Below are 17284 nucleotides of genomic sequence, written 5' to 3'. Positions count from 1 at the left end.
TTGAATTTAATTTTATGTAATTTATTCCATGTGCTTATTTTCTTTTTAAATATGTTTAAAATTTATTATAAATGTTAAAAAAAATACCAAACTTTTTGCATGACAAATTTACTATTTAATATATAAAAAAAATTAATAAGCACCAAAAATTGGATATTTAGAAAACTAAATTTTTTTATTATTATTTTAAACCTTGATCTGCTCGAATGATTTTCATATTCATGTCCAATTGATTTTCTTCTTAATTTTAAATTTCTTGAACTTTTAAAAGGATTTAGATTTGTGTATCATTAAATACACATAACCGTATCTACTATAATCATCAATAAATATGATGAAGTAATAAATACCTCTAATGCGTAATGTATTTCAATGATTCACATACATCAATATATACAGACATGTTGGTCCACCCATTTGTAAAACACCCCTATGTCTATCTTAAAAATGAGGAGCCATTAATTTAAAGATATTTGAAGATTAAATTTAATACATAACATAAGATTAAATGATATTTTAGTTTCTATAAAATCTACATTTACTTAAGTTTATTATCCAAAAGTTTTATTTCTGATAACATCCCATGAAAATGAGACGGCATTCGAGTACAAGATTCAGAAAAGAAAAAGATAAAATACATTAAGCCAAATCTCGTCCATGAGATAAAACCCAAAGCGATTGATAGATCCCTTGAATCTGCAGCTAAACTAATACAACATTGAGCTGCACAACAAAATTGGAAGTGGTGTTGTAACTTGTTGTTACATGGAATTCAGTGTTGTAAACAAAAAACATTTGCTTTATATTAGTCCCACATCGAAGATCTGTAGATATAGAAATACATGACCGCTATAAGAAGAGTAGATTATAGTGTTATTACTCAATGATTCTTCAGGCAGTAATGAGATATGATGAGTGGTCTAGTCTCGCTTTACATATGCGACTTGGGTGTCTTCCCCAAGCCTGGTTACGAAAATTGGGCACTCTACTTTGACCAATTTGATCTCTATAGCCCAAACCTAAAGGGGGTAGATCTAGTTATAAAACATTTTCTTACTTTTGAATTTAGTTTTATGTAATTTATTCCACGTGTTTATTTTCTTATTAAATAATTTTTAAATTTATCGTAAATGTTAAAAAAATGCCAAATTTTTACACGTTAAATATACTTGTTTAATATAAAAAAATTAATCAACACCAAAAATGGGATATTTAGAGAGCCAAACTATTTTTTAAATATTCACCACCTTGATCAGCTCGAATGATTTGAATATTTATGTCTAATTGATTTTTTTCTTTATTTTAAATTTCTTGAACTTTTCAAAGGATTTAGATTTGTGTATCATTAAATACGCATGACTATGTCTACTATAATCATCAATAAATATGATGAAGTACTAAATACCTCTTATGCCTAATGTATTCAATGATTCACATACATCAGTATATATAGACATGTCGGTCCATCCATATGTAAAACACCCTTATCTCTATCTTCAAAACAAGAGACATTAATTTAAAGATATTTGAAGAATAAATTTAATACATAACATAAGATTAAATGATATTTTTGTTTCTCTAAAATTTACATCTATTTAAGCTTATTCTCCATAAGTTTTATTTCTTATAACATACCATGAAAATGAGATGGCTTTCGAGTACAAGATTCAGAAAAGAAAAAGATAAAATACATTAAGGCAAATCTCGTCCATGAGATAGAACCCAAAGCGGTTGGTAGATCATTTGAATCTGCAGCTAAACTAATGCAACATTGAACAGCACAGTAAAATCGGAAGTGGTGTTGTCACTTGCTGCTACATGGAATTCAGTGTTGTAAACAAAAAAAAATTGCTTTATATTAGTCCCACAACGAAGCATAGTAGATTATAGTGTTATTATTCAATGATTCTTCAGGCAGTAATAAGATATGATGAGTGGTCTAGTCTCACATTAAATATGTGAGTTGGGTGTCTGCCCCAAGCCTGATACGACAATTGGGCACTCTCCGTTGACCAATCTGATCTCTATAGTCCAAACCTAAAGGGGGTAATTCTAGTTATCAAATGTTTTGTTACTTTTGAATTTAATTTTATGTAATTTATTCCATGTGCTTATTTTCTTTTTAAATATGTTTAAAATTTATTATAAATGTTAAAAAAAATACCAAACTTTTTGCATGACAAATTTACTATTTAATATATAAAAAAATTAATAAGCACCAAAAATTGGATATTTAGAAAACTAAATTTTTTTATTATTATTTTAAACCTTGATCTGCTCGAATGATTTTCATATTCATGTCCAATTGATTTTCTTCTTAATTTTAAATTTCTTGAACTTTTAAAAGGATTTAGATTTGTGTATCATTAAATACACATAACCGTATCTACTATAATCATCAATAAATATGATGAAGTAATAAATACCTCTAATGCGTAATGTATTTCAATGATTCACATACATCAATATATACAGACATGTTGGTCCACCCATTTGTAAAACACCCCTATGTCTATCTTAAAAATGAGGAGCCATTAATTTAAAGATATTTGAAGATTAAATTTAATACATAACATAAGATTAAATGATATTTTAGTTTCTATAAAATCTACATTTACTTAAGTTTATTATCCAAAAGTTTTATTTCTGATAACATCCCATGAAAATGAGACGGCATTCGAGTACAAGATTCAGAAAAGAAAAAGATAAAATACATTAAGCCAAATCTCGTCCATGAGATAAAACCCAAAGCGATTGATAGATCCCTTGAATCTGCAGCTAAACTAATACAACATTGAGCTGCACAACAAAATTGGAAGTGGTGTTGTAACTTGTTGTTACATGGAATTCAGTGTTGTAAACAAAAAACATTTGCTTTATATTAGTCCCACATCGAAGATCTGTAGATATAGAAATACATGACCGCTATAAGAAGAGTAGATTATAGTGTTATTACTCAATGATTCTTCAGGCAGTAATGAGATATGATGAGTGGTCTAGTCTCGCTTTACATATGCGACTTGGGTGTCTTCCCCAAGCCTGGTTACGAAAATTGGGCACTCTACTTTGACCAATTTGATCTCTATAGCCCAAACCTAAAGGGGGTAGATCTAGTTATAAAACATTTTCTTACTTTTGAATTTAGTTTTATGTAATTTATTCCACGTGTTTATTTTCTTATTAAATAATTTTTAAATTTATCGTAAATGTTAAAAAAATGCCAAATTTTTACACGTTAAATATACTTGTTTAATATAAAAAAATTAATCAACACCAAAAATGGGATATTTAGAGAGCCATTAAATATTCACCACCTTGATCAGCTCGAATGATTTGAATATTTATATCTAATTGATTTTTTTCTTTATTTTAAATTTCTTGAACTTTTCAAAGGATTTAGATTTGTGTATCATTAAATACGCATGACTATGTCTACTATAATCATCAATAAATATGATGAAGTACTAAATACCTCTTATGCCTAATGTATTCAATGATTCACATACATCAGTATATATAGACATGTCGGTCCATCCATATGTAAAACACCCTTATCTCTATCTTCAAAACAAGAGACATTAATTTAAAGATATTTGAAGAATAAATTTAATACATAACATAAGATTAAATGATATTTTTGTTTCTCTAAAATTTACATCTATTTAAGCTTATTCTCCATAAGTTTTATTTCTTATAACATACCATGAAAATGAGATGGCTTTCGAGTACAAGATTCAGAAAAGAAAAAGATAAAATACATTAAGGCAAATCTCGTCCATGAGATAGAACCCAAAGCGGTTGGTAGATCACTTGAATCTGCAGCTAAACTAATGCAACATTGAACAGCACAGTAAAATCGGAAGTGGTGTTGTCACTTGCTGCTACATGGAATTCAGTGTTGTAAACAAAAAAAATTGCTTTATATTAGTCCCACAACGAAGCATAGTAGATTATAGTGTTATTATTCAATGATTCTTCAGGCAGTAATGAGATATGATGAGTGGTCTAGTCTCACATTAAATATGTGAGTTGGGTGTCTGCCCCAAGCCTGATACGACAATTGGGCACTCTCCGTTGACCAATCTGATCTCTATAGTCCAAACCTAAAGGGGGTAATTCTAGTTATCAAATGTTTTGTTACTTTTGAATTTAATTTTATGTAATTTATTCCATGTGCTTATTTTCTTTTTAAATATGTTTAAAATTTATTATAAATGTTAAAAAAAATACCAAACTTTTTGCATGACAAATTTACTATTTAATATATAAAAAATTAATAAGCACCAAAAATTGGATATTTAGAAAACTAAATTTTTTTATTATTATTTTAAACCTTGATCTGCTCGAATGATTTTCATATTCATGTCCAATTGATTTTCTTCTTAATTTTAAATTTCTTGAACTTTTAAAAGGATTTAGATTTGTGTATCATTAAATACACATAACCGTATCTACTATAATCATCAATAAATATGATGAAGTAATAAATACCTCTAATGCGTAATGTATTTCAATGATTCACATACATCAATATATACAGACATGTTGGTCCACCCATTTGTAAAACACCCCTATGTCTATCTTAAAAATGAGGAGCCATTAATTTAAAGATATTTGAAGATTAAATTTAATACATAACATAAGATTAAATGATATTTTAGTTTCTATAAAATCTACATTTACTTAAGTTTATTATCCAAAAGTTTTATTTCTGATAACATCCCATGAAAATGAGACGGCATTCGAGTACAAGATTCAGAAAAGAAAAAGATAAAATACATTAAGCCAAATCTCGTCCATGAGATAAAACCCAAAGCGATTGATAGATCCCTTGAATCTGCAGCTAAACTAATACAACATTGAGCTGCACAACAAAATTGGAAGTGGTGTTGTAACTTGTTGTTACATGGAATTCAGTGTTGTAAACAAAAAACATTTGCTTTATATTAGTCCCACATCGAAGATCTGTAGATATAGAAATACATGACCGCTATAAGAAGAGTAGATTATAGTGTTATTAATCAATGATTCTTCAGGCAGTAATGAGATATGATGAGTGGTCTAGTCTCGCTTTACATATGCGACTTGGGTGTCTTCCCCAAGCCTGGTTACGAAAATTGGGCACTCTACTTTGACCAATTTGATCTCTATAGCCCAAACCTAAAGGGGGTAGATCTAGTTATAAAACATTTTCTTACTTTTGAATTTAGTTTTATGTAATTTATTCCACGTGTTTATTTTCTTATTAAATAATTTTTAAATTTATCGTAAATGTTAAAAAAATGCCAAATTTTTACACGTTAAATATACTTGTTTAATATAAAAAAATTAATCAACACCAAAAATGGGATATTTAGAGAGCCAAACTATTTTTTAAATATTCACCACCTTGATCAGCTCGAATGATTTGAATATTTATGTCTAATTGATTTTTTTCTTTATTTTAAATTTCTTGAACTTTTCAAAGGATTTAGATTTGTGTATCATTAAATACGCATGACTATGTCTACTATAATCATCAATAAATATGATGAAGTACTAAATACCTCTTATGCCTAATGTATTCAATGATTCACATACATCAGTATATATAGACATGTCGGTCCATCCATATGTAAAACACCCTTATCTCTATCTTCAAAACAAGAGACATTAATTTAAAGATATTTGAAGAATAAATTTAATACATAACATAAGATTAAATGATATTTTTGTTTCTCTAAAATTTACATCTATTTAAGCTTATTCTCCATAAGTTTTATTTCTTATAACATACCATGAAAATGAGATGGCTTTCGAGTACAAGATTCAGAAAAGAAAAAGATAAAATACATTAAGGCAAATCTCGTCCATGAGATAGAACCCAAAGCGGTTGGTAGATCATTTGAATCTGCAGCTAAACTAATGCAACATTGAACAGCACAGTAAAATCGGAAGTGGTGTTGTCACTTGCTGCTACATGGAATTCAGTGTTGTAAACAAAAAAAAATTGCTTTATATTAGTCCCACAACGAAGCATAGTAGATTATAGTGTTATTATTCAATGATTCTTCAGGCAGTAATAAGATATGATGAGTGGTCTAGTCTCACATTAAATATGTGAGTTGGGTGTCTGCCCCAAGCCTGATACGACAATTGGGCACTCTCCGTTGACCAATCTGATCTCTATAGTCCAAACCTAAAGGGGGTAATTCTAGTTATCAAATGTTTTGTTACTTTTGAATTTAATTTTATGTAATTTATTCCATGTGCTTATTTTCTTTTTAAATATGTTTAAAATTTATTATAAATGTTAAAAAAAATACCAAACTTTTTGCATGACAAATTTACTATTTAATATATAAAAAAAATTAATAAGCACCAAAAATTGGATATTTAGAAAACTAAATTTTTTTATTATTATTTTAAACCTTGATCTGCTCGAATGATTTTCATATTCATGTCCAATTGATTTTCTTCTTAATTTTAAATTTCTTGAACTTTTAAAAGGATTTAGATTTGTGTATCATTAAATACACATAACCGTATCTACTATAATCATCAATAAATATGATGAAGTAATAAATACCTCTAATGCGTAATGTATTTCAATGATTCACATACATCAATATATACAGACATGTTGGTCCACCCATTTGTAAAACACCCCTATGTCTATCTTAAAAATGAGGAGCCATTAATTTAAAGATATTTGAAGATTAAATTTAATACATAACATAAGATTAAATGATATTTTAGTTTCTATAAAATCTACATTTACTTAAGTTTATTATCCAAAAGTTTTATTTCTGATAACATCCCATGAAAATGAGACGGCATTCGAGTACAAGATTCAGAAAAGAAAAAGATAAAATACATTAAGCCAAATCTCGTCCATGAGATAAAACCCAAAGCGATTGATAGATCCCTTGAATCTGCAGCTAAACTAATACAACATTGAGCTGCACAACAAAATTGGAAGTGGTGTTGTAACTTGTTGTTACATGGAATTCAGTGTTGTAAACAAAAAACATTTGCTTTATATTAGTCCCACATCGAAGATCTGTAGATATAGAAATACATGACCGCTATAAGAAGAGTAGATTATAGTGTTATTACTCAATGATTCTTCAGGCAGTAATGAGATATGATGAGTGGTCTAGTCTCGCTTTACATATGCGACTTGGGTGTCTTCCCCAAGCCTGGTTACGAAAATTGGGCACTCTACTTTGACCAATTTGATCTCTATAGCCCAAACCTAAAGGGGGTAGATCTAGTTATAAAACATTTTCTTACTTTTGAATTTAGTTTTATGTAATTTATTCCACGTGTTTATTTTCTTATTAAATAATTTTTAAATTTATCGTAAATGTTAAAAAAATGCCAAATTTTTACACGTTAAATATACTTGTTTAATATAAAAAAATTAATCAACACCAAAAATGGGATATTTAGAGAGCCAAACTATTTTTTAAATATTCACCACCTTGATCAGCTCGAATGATTTGAATATTTATATCTAATTGATTTTTTTCTTTATTTTAAATTTCTTGAACTTTTCAAAGGATTTAGATTTGTGTATCATTAAATACGCATGACTATGTCTACTATAATCATCAATAAATATGATGAAGTACTAAATACCTCTTATGCCTAATGTATTCAATGATTCACATACATCAGTATATATAGACATGTCGGTCCATCCATATGTAAAACACCCTTATCTCTATCTTCAAAACAAGAGACATTAATTTAAAGATATTTGAAGAATAAATTTAATACATAACATAAGATTAAATGATATTTTTGTTTCTCTAAAATTTACATCTATTTAAGCTTATTCTCCATAAGTTTTATTTCTTATAACATACCATGAAAATGAGATGGCTTTCGAGTACAAGATTCAGAAAAGAAAAAGATAAAATACATTAAGGCAAATCTCGTCCATGAGATAGAACCCAAAGCGGTTGGTAGATCATTTGAATCTGCAGCTAAACTAATGCAACATTGAACAGCACAGTAAAATCGGAAGTGGTGTTGTCACTTGCTGCTACATGGAATTCAGTGTTGTAAACAAAAAAAAATTGCTTTATATTAGTCCCACAACGAAGCATAGTAGATTATAGTGTTATTATTCAATGATTCTTCAGGCAGTAATGAGATATGATGAGTGGTCTAGTCTCACATTAAATATGTGAGTTGGGTGTCTGCCCCAAGCCTGATACGACAATTGGGCACTCTCCGTTGACCAATCTGATCTCTATAGTCCAAACCTAAAGGGGGTAATTCTAGTTATCAAATGTTTTGTTACTTTTGAATTTAATTTTATGTAATTTATTCCATGTGCTTATTTTCTTTTTAAATATGTTTAAAATTTATTATAAATGTTAAAAAAAATACCAAACTTTTTGCATGACAAATTTACTATTTAATATATAAAAAAAATTAATAAGCACCAAAAATTGGATATTTAGAAAACTAAATTTTTTTATTATTATTTTAAACCTTGATCTGCTCGAATGATTTTCATATTCATGTCCAATTGATTTTCTTCTTAATTTTAAATTTCTTGAACTTTTAAAAGGATTTAGATTTGTGTATCATTAAATACACATAACCGTATCTACTATAATCATCAATAAATATGATGAAGTAATAAATACCTCTAATGCGTAATGTATTTCAATGATTCACATACATCAATATATACAGACATGTTGGTCCACCCATTTGTAAAACACCCCTATGTCTATCTTAAAAATGAGGAGCCATTAATTTAAAGATATTTGAAGATTAAATTTAATACATAACATAAGATTAAATGATATTTTAGTTTCTATAAAATCTACATTTACTTAAGTTTATTATCCAAAAGTTTTATTTCTGATAACATCCCATGAAAATGAGACGGCATTCGAGTACAAGATTCAGAAAAGAAAAAGATAAAATACATTAAGCCAAATCTCATCCATGAGATAAAACCCAAAGCGATTGATAGATCCCTTGAATCTGCAGCTAAACTAATACAACATTGAGCTGCACAACAAAATTGGAAGTGGTGTTGTAACTTGTTGTTACATGGAATTCAGTGTTGTAAACAAAAAACATTTGCTTTATATTAGTCCCACATCGAAGATCTGTAGATATAGAAATACATGACCGCTATAAGAAGAGTAGATTATAGTGTTATTACTCAATGATTCTTCAGGCAGTAATGAGATATGATGAGTGGTCTAGTCTCGCTTTACATATGCGACTTGGGTGTCTTCCCCAAGCCTGGTTACGAAAATTGGGCACTCTACTTTGACCAATTTGATCTCTATAGCCCAAACCTAAAGGGGGTAGATCTAGTTATAAAACATTTTCTTACTTTTGAATTTAGTTTTATGTAATTTATTCCACGTGTTTATTTTCTTATTAAATAATTTTTAAATTTATCGTAAATGTTAAAAAAATGCCAAATTTTTACACGTTAAATATACTTGTTTAATATAAAAAAATTAATCAACACCAAAAATGGGATATTTAGAGAGCCAAACTATTTTTTAAATATTCACCACCTTGATCAGCTCGAATGATTTGAATATTTATATCTAATTGATTTTTTTCTTTATTTTAAATTTCTTGAACTTTTCAAAGGATTTAGATTTGTGTATCATTAAATACGCATGACTATGTCTACTATAATCATCAATAAATATGATGAAGTACTAAATACCTCTTATGCCTAATGTATTCAATGATTCACATACATCAGTATATATAGACATGTCGGTCCATCCATATGTAAAACACCCTTATCTCTATCTTCAAAACAAGAGACATTAATTTAAAGATATTTGAAGAATAAATTTAATACATAACATAAGATTAAATGATATTTTTGTTTCTCTAAAATTTACATCTATTTAAGCTTATTCTCCATAAGTTTTATTTCTTATAACATACCATGAAAATGAGATGGCTTTCGAGTACAAGATTCAGAAAAGAAAAAGATAAAATACATTAAGGCAAATCTCGTCCATGAGATAGAACCCAAAGCGGTTGGTAGATCATTTGAATCTGCAGCTAAACTAATGCAACATTGAACAGCACAGTAAAATCGGAAGTGGTGTTGTCACTTGCTGCTACATGGAATTCAGTGTTGTAAACAAAAAAAAATTGCTTTATATTAGTCCCACAACGAAGCATAGTAGATTATAGTGTTATTATTCAATGATTCTTCAGGCAGTAATGAGATATGATGAGTGGTCTAGTCTCACATTAAATATGTGAGTTGGGTGTCTGCCCCAAGCCTGATACGACAATTGGGCACTCTCCGTTGACCAATCTGATCTCTATAGTCCAAACCTAAAGGGGGTAATTCTAGTTATCAAATGTTTTGTTACTTTTGAATTTAATTTTATGTAATTTATTCCATGTGCTTATTTTCTTTTTAAATATGTTTAAAATTTATTATAAATGTTAAAAAAAATACCAAACTTTTTGCATGACAAATTTACTATTTAATATATAAAAAAAATTAATAAGCACCAAAAATTGGATATTTAGAAAACTAAATTTTTTTATTATTATTTTAAACCTTGATCTGCTCGAATGATTTTCATATTCATGTCCAATTGATTTTCTTCTTAATTTTAAATTTCTTGAACTTTTAAAAGGATTTAGATTTGTGTATCATTAAATACACATAACCGTATCTACTATAATCATCAATAAATATGATGAAGTAATAAATACCTCTAATGCGTAATGTATTTCAATGATTCACATACATCAATATATACAGACATGTTGGTCCACCCATTTGTAAAACACCCCTATGTCTATCTTAAAAATGAGGAGCCATTAATTTAAAGATATTTGAAGATTAAATTTAATACATAACATAAGATTAAATGATATTTTAGTTTCTATAAAATCTACATTTACTTAAGTTTATTATCCAAAAGTTTTATTTCTGATAACATCCCATGAAAATGAGACGGCATTCGAGTACAAGATTCAGAAAAGAAAAAGATAAAATACATTAAGCCAAATCTCATCCATGAGATAAAACCCAAAGCGATTGATAGATCCCTTGAATCTGCAGCTAAACTAATACAACATTGAGCTGCACAACAAAATTGGAAGTGGTGTTGTAACTTGTTGTTACATGGAATTCAGTGTTGTAAACAAAAAACATTTGCTTTATATTAGTCCCACATCGAAGATCTGTAGATATAGAAATACATGACCGCTATAAGAAGAGTAGATTATAGTGTTATTACTCAATGATTCTTCAGGCAGTAATGAGATATGATGAGTGGTCTAGTCTCGCTTTACATATGCGACTTGGGTGTCTTCCCCAAGCCTGGTTACGAAAATTGGGCACTCTACTTTGACCAATTTGATCTCTATAGCCCAAACCTAAAGTGGGTAGATCTAGTTATAAAACATTTTCTTACTTTTGAATTTAGTTTTATGTAATTTATTCCACGTGTTTATTTTCTTATTAAATAATTTTTAAATTTATCGTAAATGTTAAAAAAATGCCAAATTTTTACACGTTAAATATAGTTGTTTAATATAAAAAAATTAATCAACACCAAAAATGGGATATTTAGAGAGCCAAACTATTTTTTAAATATTCACCACCTTGATCAGCTCGAATGATTTGAATATTTATATATAATTGATTTTTTTCTTTATTTTAAATTTCTTGAACTTTTCAAAGGATTTAGATTTGTGTATCATTAAATACGCATGACTATGTCTACTATAATCATCAATAAATATGATGAAGTACTAAATACCTCTTATGCCTAATGTATTCAATGATTCACATACATCAGTATATATAGACATGTCGGTCCATCCATATGTAAAACACCCTTATCTCTATCTTCAAAACAAGAGACATTAATTTAAAGATATTTGAAGAATAAATTTAATACATAACATAAGATTAAATGATATTTTTGTTTCTCTAAAATTTACATCTATTTAAGCTTATTCTCCATAAGTTTTATTTCTTATAACATACCATGAAAATGAGATGGCTTTCGAGTACAAGATTCAGAAAAGAAAAAGATAAAATACATTAAGGCAAATCTCGTCCATGAGATAGAACCCAAAGCGGTTGGTAGATCACTTGAATCTGCAGCTAAACTAATGCAACATTGAACAGCACAGTAAAATCGGAAGTGGTGTTGTCACTTGCTGCTACATGGAATTCAGTGTTGTAAACAAAAAAAATTGCTTTATATTAGTCCCACAACGAAGCATAGTAGATTATAGTGTTATTATTCAATGATTCTTCAGGCAGTAATGAGATATGATGAGTGGTCTAGTCTCACATTAAATATGTGAGTTGGGTGTCTGCCCCAAGCCTGATACGACAATTGGGCACTCTCCGTTGACCAATCTGATCTCTATAGTCCAAACCTAAAGGGGGTAATTCTAGTTATCAAATGTTTTGTTACTTTTGAATTTAATTTTATGTAATTTATTCCATGTGCTTATTTTCTTTTTAAATATGTTTAAAATTTATTATAAATGTTAAAAAAATACCAAACTTTTTGCATGACAAATTTACTATTTAATATATAAAAAAATTAATAAGCACCAAAAATTGGATATTTAGAAAACTAAATTTTTTTATTATTATTTTAAACCTTGATCTGCTCGAATGATTTTCATATTCATGTCCAATTGATTTTCTTCTTAATTTTAAATTTCTTGAACTTTTAAAAGGATTTAGATTTGTGTATCATTAAATACACATAACCGTATCTACTATAATCATCAATAAATATGATGAAGTAATAAATACCTCTAATGCGTAATGTATTTCAATGATTCACATACATCAATATATACAGACATGTTGGTCCACCCATTTGTAAAACACCCCTATGTCTATCTTAAAAATGAGGAGCCATTAATTTAAAGATATTTGAAGATTAAATTTAATACATAACATAAGATTAAATGATATTTTAGTTTCTATAAAATCTACATTTACTTAAGTTTATTATCCAAAAGTTTTATTTCTGATAACATCCCATGAAAATGAGACGGCATTCGAGTACAAGATTCAGAAAAGAAAAAGATAAAATACATTAAGCCAAATCTCATCCATGAGATAAAACCCAAAGCGATTGATAGATCCCTTGAATCTGCAGCTAAACTAATACAACATTGAGCTGCACAACAAAATTGGAAGTGGTGTTGTAACTTGTTGTTACATGGAATTCAGTGTTGTAAACAAAAAACATTTGCTTTATATTAGTCCCACATCGAAGATCTGTAGATATAGAAATACATGACCGCTATAAGAAGAGTAGATTATAGTGTTATTACTCAATGATTCTTCAGGCAGTAATGAGATATGATGAGTGGTCTAGTCTCGCTTTACATATGCGACTTGGGTGTCTTCCCCAAGCCTGGTTACGAAAATTGGGCACTCTACTTTGACCAATTTGATCTCTATAGCCCAAACCTAAAGGGGGTAGATCTAGTTATAAAACATTTTCTTACTTTTGAATTTAGTTTTATGTAATTTATTCCACGTGTTTATTTTCTTATTAAATAATTTTTAAATATATCGTAAATGTTAAAAAAATGCCAAATTTTTACACGTTAAATATAAAAAAATTAATCAACACCAAAAATGGGATATTTAGAGAGCCAAACTATTTTTTAAATATTCACCACCTTGATCAGCTCGAATGATTTGAATATTTATGTCTAATTGATTTTTTTCTTTATTTTAAATTTCTTGAACTTTTCAAAGGATTTAGATTTGTGTATCATTAAATACGCATGACTATGTCTACTATAATCATCAATAAATATGATGAAGTACTAAATACCTCTTATGCCTAATGTATTCAATGATTCACATACATCAGTATATATAGACATGTCGGTCCATCCATATGTAAAACACCCTTATCTCTATCTTCAAAACAAGAGACATTAATTTAAAGATATTTGAAGAATAAATTTAATACATAACATAAGATTAAATGATATTTTTGTTTCTCTAAAATTTACATCTATTTAAGCTTATTCTCCATAAGTTTTATTTCTTATAACATACCATGAAAATGAGATGGCTTTCGAGTACAAGATTCAGAAAAGAAAAAGATAAAATACATTAAGGCAAATCTCGTCCATGAGATAGAACCCAAAGCGGTTGGTAGATCACTTGAATCTGCAGCTAAACTAATGCAACATTGAACAGCACAGTAAAATCGGAAGTGGTGTTGTCACTTGCTGCTACATGGAATTCAGTGTTGTAAACAAAAAAAAATTGCTTTATATTAGTCCCACAACGAAGCATAGTAGATTATAGTGTTATTATTCAATGATTCTTCAGGCAGTAATGATATATGATGAGTGGTCTAGTCTCACATTAAATATGTGAGTTGGGTGTCTGCCCCAAGCCTGATACGACAATTGGGCACTCTCCGTTGACCAATCTGATCTCTATAGTCCAAACCTAAAGGGGGTAATTCTAGTTATCAAATGTTTTGTTACTTTTGAATTTAATTTTATGTAATTTATTCCATGTGCTTATTTTCTTTTTAAATATGTTTAAAATTTATTATAAATGTTAAAAAAAATACCAAACTTTTTGCATGACAAATTTACTATTTAATATATAAAAAAAATTAATAAGCACCAAAAATTGGATATTTAGAAAACTAAATTTTTTTATTATTATTTTAAACCTTGATCTGCTCGAATGATTTTCATATTCATGTCCAATTGATTTTCTTCTTAATTTTAAATTTCTTGAACTTTTAAAAGGATTTAGATTTGTGTATCATTCAATACACATAACCGTATCTACTATAATCATCAATAAATATGATGAAGTAATAAATACCTCTAATGCGTAATGTATTTCAATGATTCACATACATCAATATATACAGACATGTTGGTCCACCCAATTGTAAAACACCCCTATGTCTATCTTAAAAATGAGGAGCCATTAATTTAAAGATATTTGAAGATTAAATTTAATACATAACATAAGATTAAATGATATTTTAGTTTCTATAAAATCTACATTTACTTAAGTTTATTATCCAAAAGTTTTATTTCTGATAACATCCCATGAAAATGAGACGGCATTCGAGTACAAGATTCAGAAAAGAAAAAGATAAAATACATTAAGCCAAATCTCGTCCATGAGATAAAACCCAAAGCGATTGATAGATCCCTTGAATCTGCAGCTAAACTAATACAAAATTGAGTTGCACAACGAAATTGGAAGTGGTGTTGTAACTTGTTGTTACATGGAATTCAGTGTTGTAAACAAAAAACATTTGCTTTATATTAGTCCCACATCGAAGATCTGTAGATATAGAAATACATGATCGCTATAAGAAGAGTAGATTATAGTGTTATTAATCAATGATTCTTCAGGCAGTAATGAGATATGATGAGTGGTCTAGTCTCGCTTTACATATGCGACTTGGGTGTCTGCCCCAAGCCTGGTTACGAAAATTGGGCACTCTACTTTGACCAATATGATCTCTATAGCCCAAACCTAAAGGGGGTAGATCTAGTTATAAAACATTTTCTTACTTTTGAATTTAGTTTTATGTAATTTATTCCACGTGTTTATTTTCTTATTAAATAATTTTTAAATTTATCGTAAATGTTAAAAAAATGCCAAATTTTTACATGTTAAATATACTTGTTTAATATAAAAAAATTAATCAACACCAAAAATGGGATATTTAGAGAGCCAAACTATTTTTTAAGTATTCACCACCCTTATCAGCTCGAATGATTTGAATATTTATGTCTAATTGATTTTTCTCTTCATTTTAAATTTCTTGAACTTTTCAAAGGATTTAGATTTGTGTATCATTAAATACGCATGACTATGTCTACTATAATCATCAATAAATATGATGAAGTACTAAATACCTCTTATGCCTAATGTATTCAATGATTCACATACATCAGTATATATAGACATGTCGGTCCATCCATATGTAAAACACCCTTACGTCTATCTTAAAAACAAGAGACATTAATTTAAAGATATTTGAAGAATAAATTTAATACATAACATAAGATTAAATGATATTTTAGTTTCTTTAGAATTTACATCTATTTAAGCTTATTCTCCATAAGTTTTATTTCTTATAACATCCCATGAAAATGAGGTGGCTTTCGAGTACAAGATTCAGAAAAGAAAAAGATAAAATACATTAAGCCAAATCTCGTCCATGAGATAGAACCCAAAGCGGTTGGTAGATCACTTGAATCTGCAGCTAAACTAATGCAACATTGAACCGCACAGTAAAATTGGATGTGGTGTTGTCACTTGCTGCTACATGGAATTCAGTGTTGTAAACAAAAAAAAAATTGCTTTATATTAGTCCCACATCGAAGCATAGTAGATTATAGTGTTATTATTCAATGATTTTTCAGGCAGTAATGAGATATGATGAGTGGTCTAGTCTCACATTAAATATGTGAGTTGGGTGTCTGCCCCAAGCCTGATACGACAATTGGGCACTCTCCGTTGACCAATCTGATCTCTATAGTCCAAACCTAAAGGGGGTAATTCTAGTTGTCAAATGTTTTGTTACTTTTGAATTTAATTTTATGTAATTTAATCCATGTGCTTATTTTCTTTTTAAATATGTTTAAAATTTATTGTAAATGTTAAAAAAATGCCAAACTTTTTGCATGACAAATTTACTATTTAATATATATAAAAAAAAATAAGCACCAAAAATTGGATATTTAGAAAACTAAATTTTTTTATTATTATTTTAAACCTTGATCTGCTCGAATGATTTTAATATTCATGTCTAATTGATTTTCTTCTTAATTTTAAATTTCTTGAACTTTTAAAAGGATTTAGATTTGTGTATCATTAAATACACATAACCGTATCTACTATAATCATCAATAAATATGATGAAGTAATAAATACCTCTAATGCGTAATGTATTTCAATGATTCACATACATCAATATATACAGACATGTTGGTCCACCCATTTGTAAAACACCCCTATGTCTATCTTAAAAATGAGGAGCCATTAATTTAAAGATATTTGAAGATTAAATTTAATACATAACATAAGATTAAATGATATTTTAGTTTCTATAAAATCTACATTTACTTAAGTTTATTATCCAAAAGTTTTATTTCTGATAACATCCCATGAAAATGAGACGGCATTCGAGTACAAGATTCAGAAACGAAAAAGATAAAATACATTAAGCCAAATCTCGTCCATGAGATAAAACCCAAAGCGATTGATAGATCCCTTGAATCT

The 17284-nt window shown here is 28.4% G+C and overlaps 16 non-coding genes across 16 annotated transcripts; all 16 read left to right on the top strand.

Moving 5' to 3' along the window:
- The first annotated feature begins 903 nt into the window (after window positions 1-903).
- On the top strand, window positions 904-1007 carry LOC127089833 (small nucleolar RNA Z279/snoR105/snoR108). Its single transcript, XR_007791385.1, has one exon. It is a non-coding gene; the product is annotated as a small nucleolar RNA Z279/snoR105/snoR108 (small nucleolar RNA).
- Window positions 1008-1922: 915 nt separating this feature from the next.
- Window positions 1923-2025, top strand: LOC127089870 (small nucleolar RNA Z279/snoR105/snoR108). Its single transcript, XR_007791421.1, has one exon. It is a non-coding gene; the product is annotated as a small nucleolar RNA Z279/snoR105/snoR108 (small nucleolar RNA).
- Window positions 2026-2979: 954 nt separating this feature from the next.
- On the top strand, window positions 2980-3083 carry LOC127089832 (small nucleolar RNA Z279/snoR105/snoR108). The gene has a single exon (XR_007791384.1). It is a non-coding gene; the product is annotated as a small nucleolar RNA Z279/snoR105/snoR108 (small nucleolar RNA).
- A 905-nt stretch (window positions 3084-3988) lies between these two features.
- Window positions 3989-4091, top strand: LOC127089818 (small nucleolar RNA Z279/snoR105/snoR108). Its single transcript, XR_007791371.1, has one exon. It is a non-coding gene; the product is annotated as a small nucleolar RNA Z279/snoR105/snoR108 (small nucleolar RNA).
- Window positions 4092-5044: 953 nt separating this feature from the next.
- Window positions 5045-5148, top strand: LOC127089831 (small nucleolar RNA Z279/snoR105/snoR108). Its single transcript, XR_007791383.1, has one exon. It is a non-coding gene; the product is annotated as a small nucleolar RNA Z279/snoR105/snoR108 (small nucleolar RNA).
- A 915-nt stretch (window positions 5149-6063) lies between these two features.
- LOC127089869 (small nucleolar RNA Z279/snoR105/snoR108) lies at window positions 6064-6166 on the top strand. The gene has a single exon (XR_007791420.1). It is a non-coding gene; the product is annotated as a small nucleolar RNA Z279/snoR105/snoR108 (small nucleolar RNA).
- Window positions 6167-7121: 955 nt separating this feature from the next.
- Window positions 7122-7225, top strand: LOC127089830 (small nucleolar RNA Z279/snoR105/snoR108). Its single transcript, XR_007791382.1, has one exon. It is a non-coding gene; the product is annotated as a small nucleolar RNA Z279/snoR105/snoR108 (small nucleolar RNA).
- Window positions 7226-8140: 915 nt separating this feature from the next.
- Window positions 8141-8243, top strand: LOC127089817 (small nucleolar RNA Z279/snoR105/snoR108). The gene has a single exon (XR_007791370.1). It is a non-coding gene; the product is annotated as a small nucleolar RNA Z279/snoR105/snoR108 (small nucleolar RNA).
- Window positions 8244-9198: 955 nt separating this feature from the next.
- Window positions 9199-9302, top strand: LOC127089829 (small nucleolar RNA Z279/snoR105/snoR108). Its single transcript, XR_007791381.1, has one exon. It is a non-coding gene; the product is annotated as a small nucleolar RNA Z279/snoR105/snoR108 (small nucleolar RNA).
- Window positions 9303-10217: 915 nt separating this feature from the next.
- LOC127089816 (small nucleolar RNA Z279/snoR105/snoR108) lies at window positions 10218-10320 on the top strand. The gene has a single exon (XR_007791369.1). It is a non-coding gene; the product is annotated as a small nucleolar RNA Z279/snoR105/snoR108 (small nucleolar RNA).
- A 955-nt stretch (window positions 10321-11275) lies between these two features.
- On the top strand, window positions 11276-11379 carry LOC127089828 (small nucleolar RNA Z279/snoR105/snoR108). The gene has a single exon (XR_007791380.1). It is a non-coding gene; the product is annotated as a small nucleolar RNA Z279/snoR105/snoR108 (small nucleolar RNA).
- A 914-nt stretch (window positions 11380-12293) lies between these two features.
- On the top strand, window positions 12294-12396 carry LOC127089815 (small nucleolar RNA Z279/snoR105/snoR108). Its single transcript, XR_007791368.1, has one exon. It is a non-coding gene; the product is annotated as a small nucleolar RNA Z279/snoR105/snoR108 (small nucleolar RNA).
- Window positions 12397-13349: 953 nt separating this feature from the next.
- LOC127089827 (small nucleolar RNA Z279/snoR105/snoR108) lies at window positions 13350-13453 on the top strand. The gene has a single exon (XR_007791379.1). It is a non-coding gene; the product is annotated as a small nucleolar RNA Z279/snoR105/snoR108 (small nucleolar RNA).
- A 902-nt stretch (window positions 13454-14355) lies between these two features.
- Window positions 14356-14458, top strand: LOC127089877 (small nucleolar RNA Z279/snoR105/snoR108). The gene has a single exon (XR_007791428.1). It is a non-coding gene; the product is annotated as a small nucleolar RNA Z279/snoR105/snoR108 (small nucleolar RNA).
- A 955-nt stretch (window positions 14459-15413) lies between these two features.
- LOC127089839 (small nucleolar RNA Z279/snoR105/snoR108) lies at window positions 15414-15517 on the top strand. The gene has a single exon (XR_007791391.1). It is a non-coding gene; the product is annotated as a small nucleolar RNA Z279/snoR105/snoR108 (small nucleolar RNA).
- A 916-nt stretch (window positions 15518-16433) lies between these two features.
- On the top strand, window positions 16434-16536 carry LOC127089814 (small nucleolar RNA Z279/snoR105/snoR108). Its single transcript, XR_007791367.1, has one exon. It is a non-coding gene; the product is annotated as a small nucleolar RNA Z279/snoR105/snoR108 (small nucleolar RNA).
- Window positions 16537-17284: the final 748 nt, after the last annotated feature.

This window comes from Lathyrus oleraceus, chromosome 5, assembly GCF_024323335.1.
Source record: "Lathyrus oleraceus cultivar Zhongwan6 chromosome 5, CAAS_Psat_ZW6_1.0, whole genome shotgun sequence".
NCBI classification, from domain to species: Eukaryota; Viridiplantae; Streptophyta; class Magnoliopsida; order Fabales; family Fabaceae; genus Lathyrus; species Lathyrus oleraceus.
The sequence above is the reverse complement of the archived record's forward strand: the minus strand, read 5'-3'. Positions and strand labels throughout refer to the sequence as shown.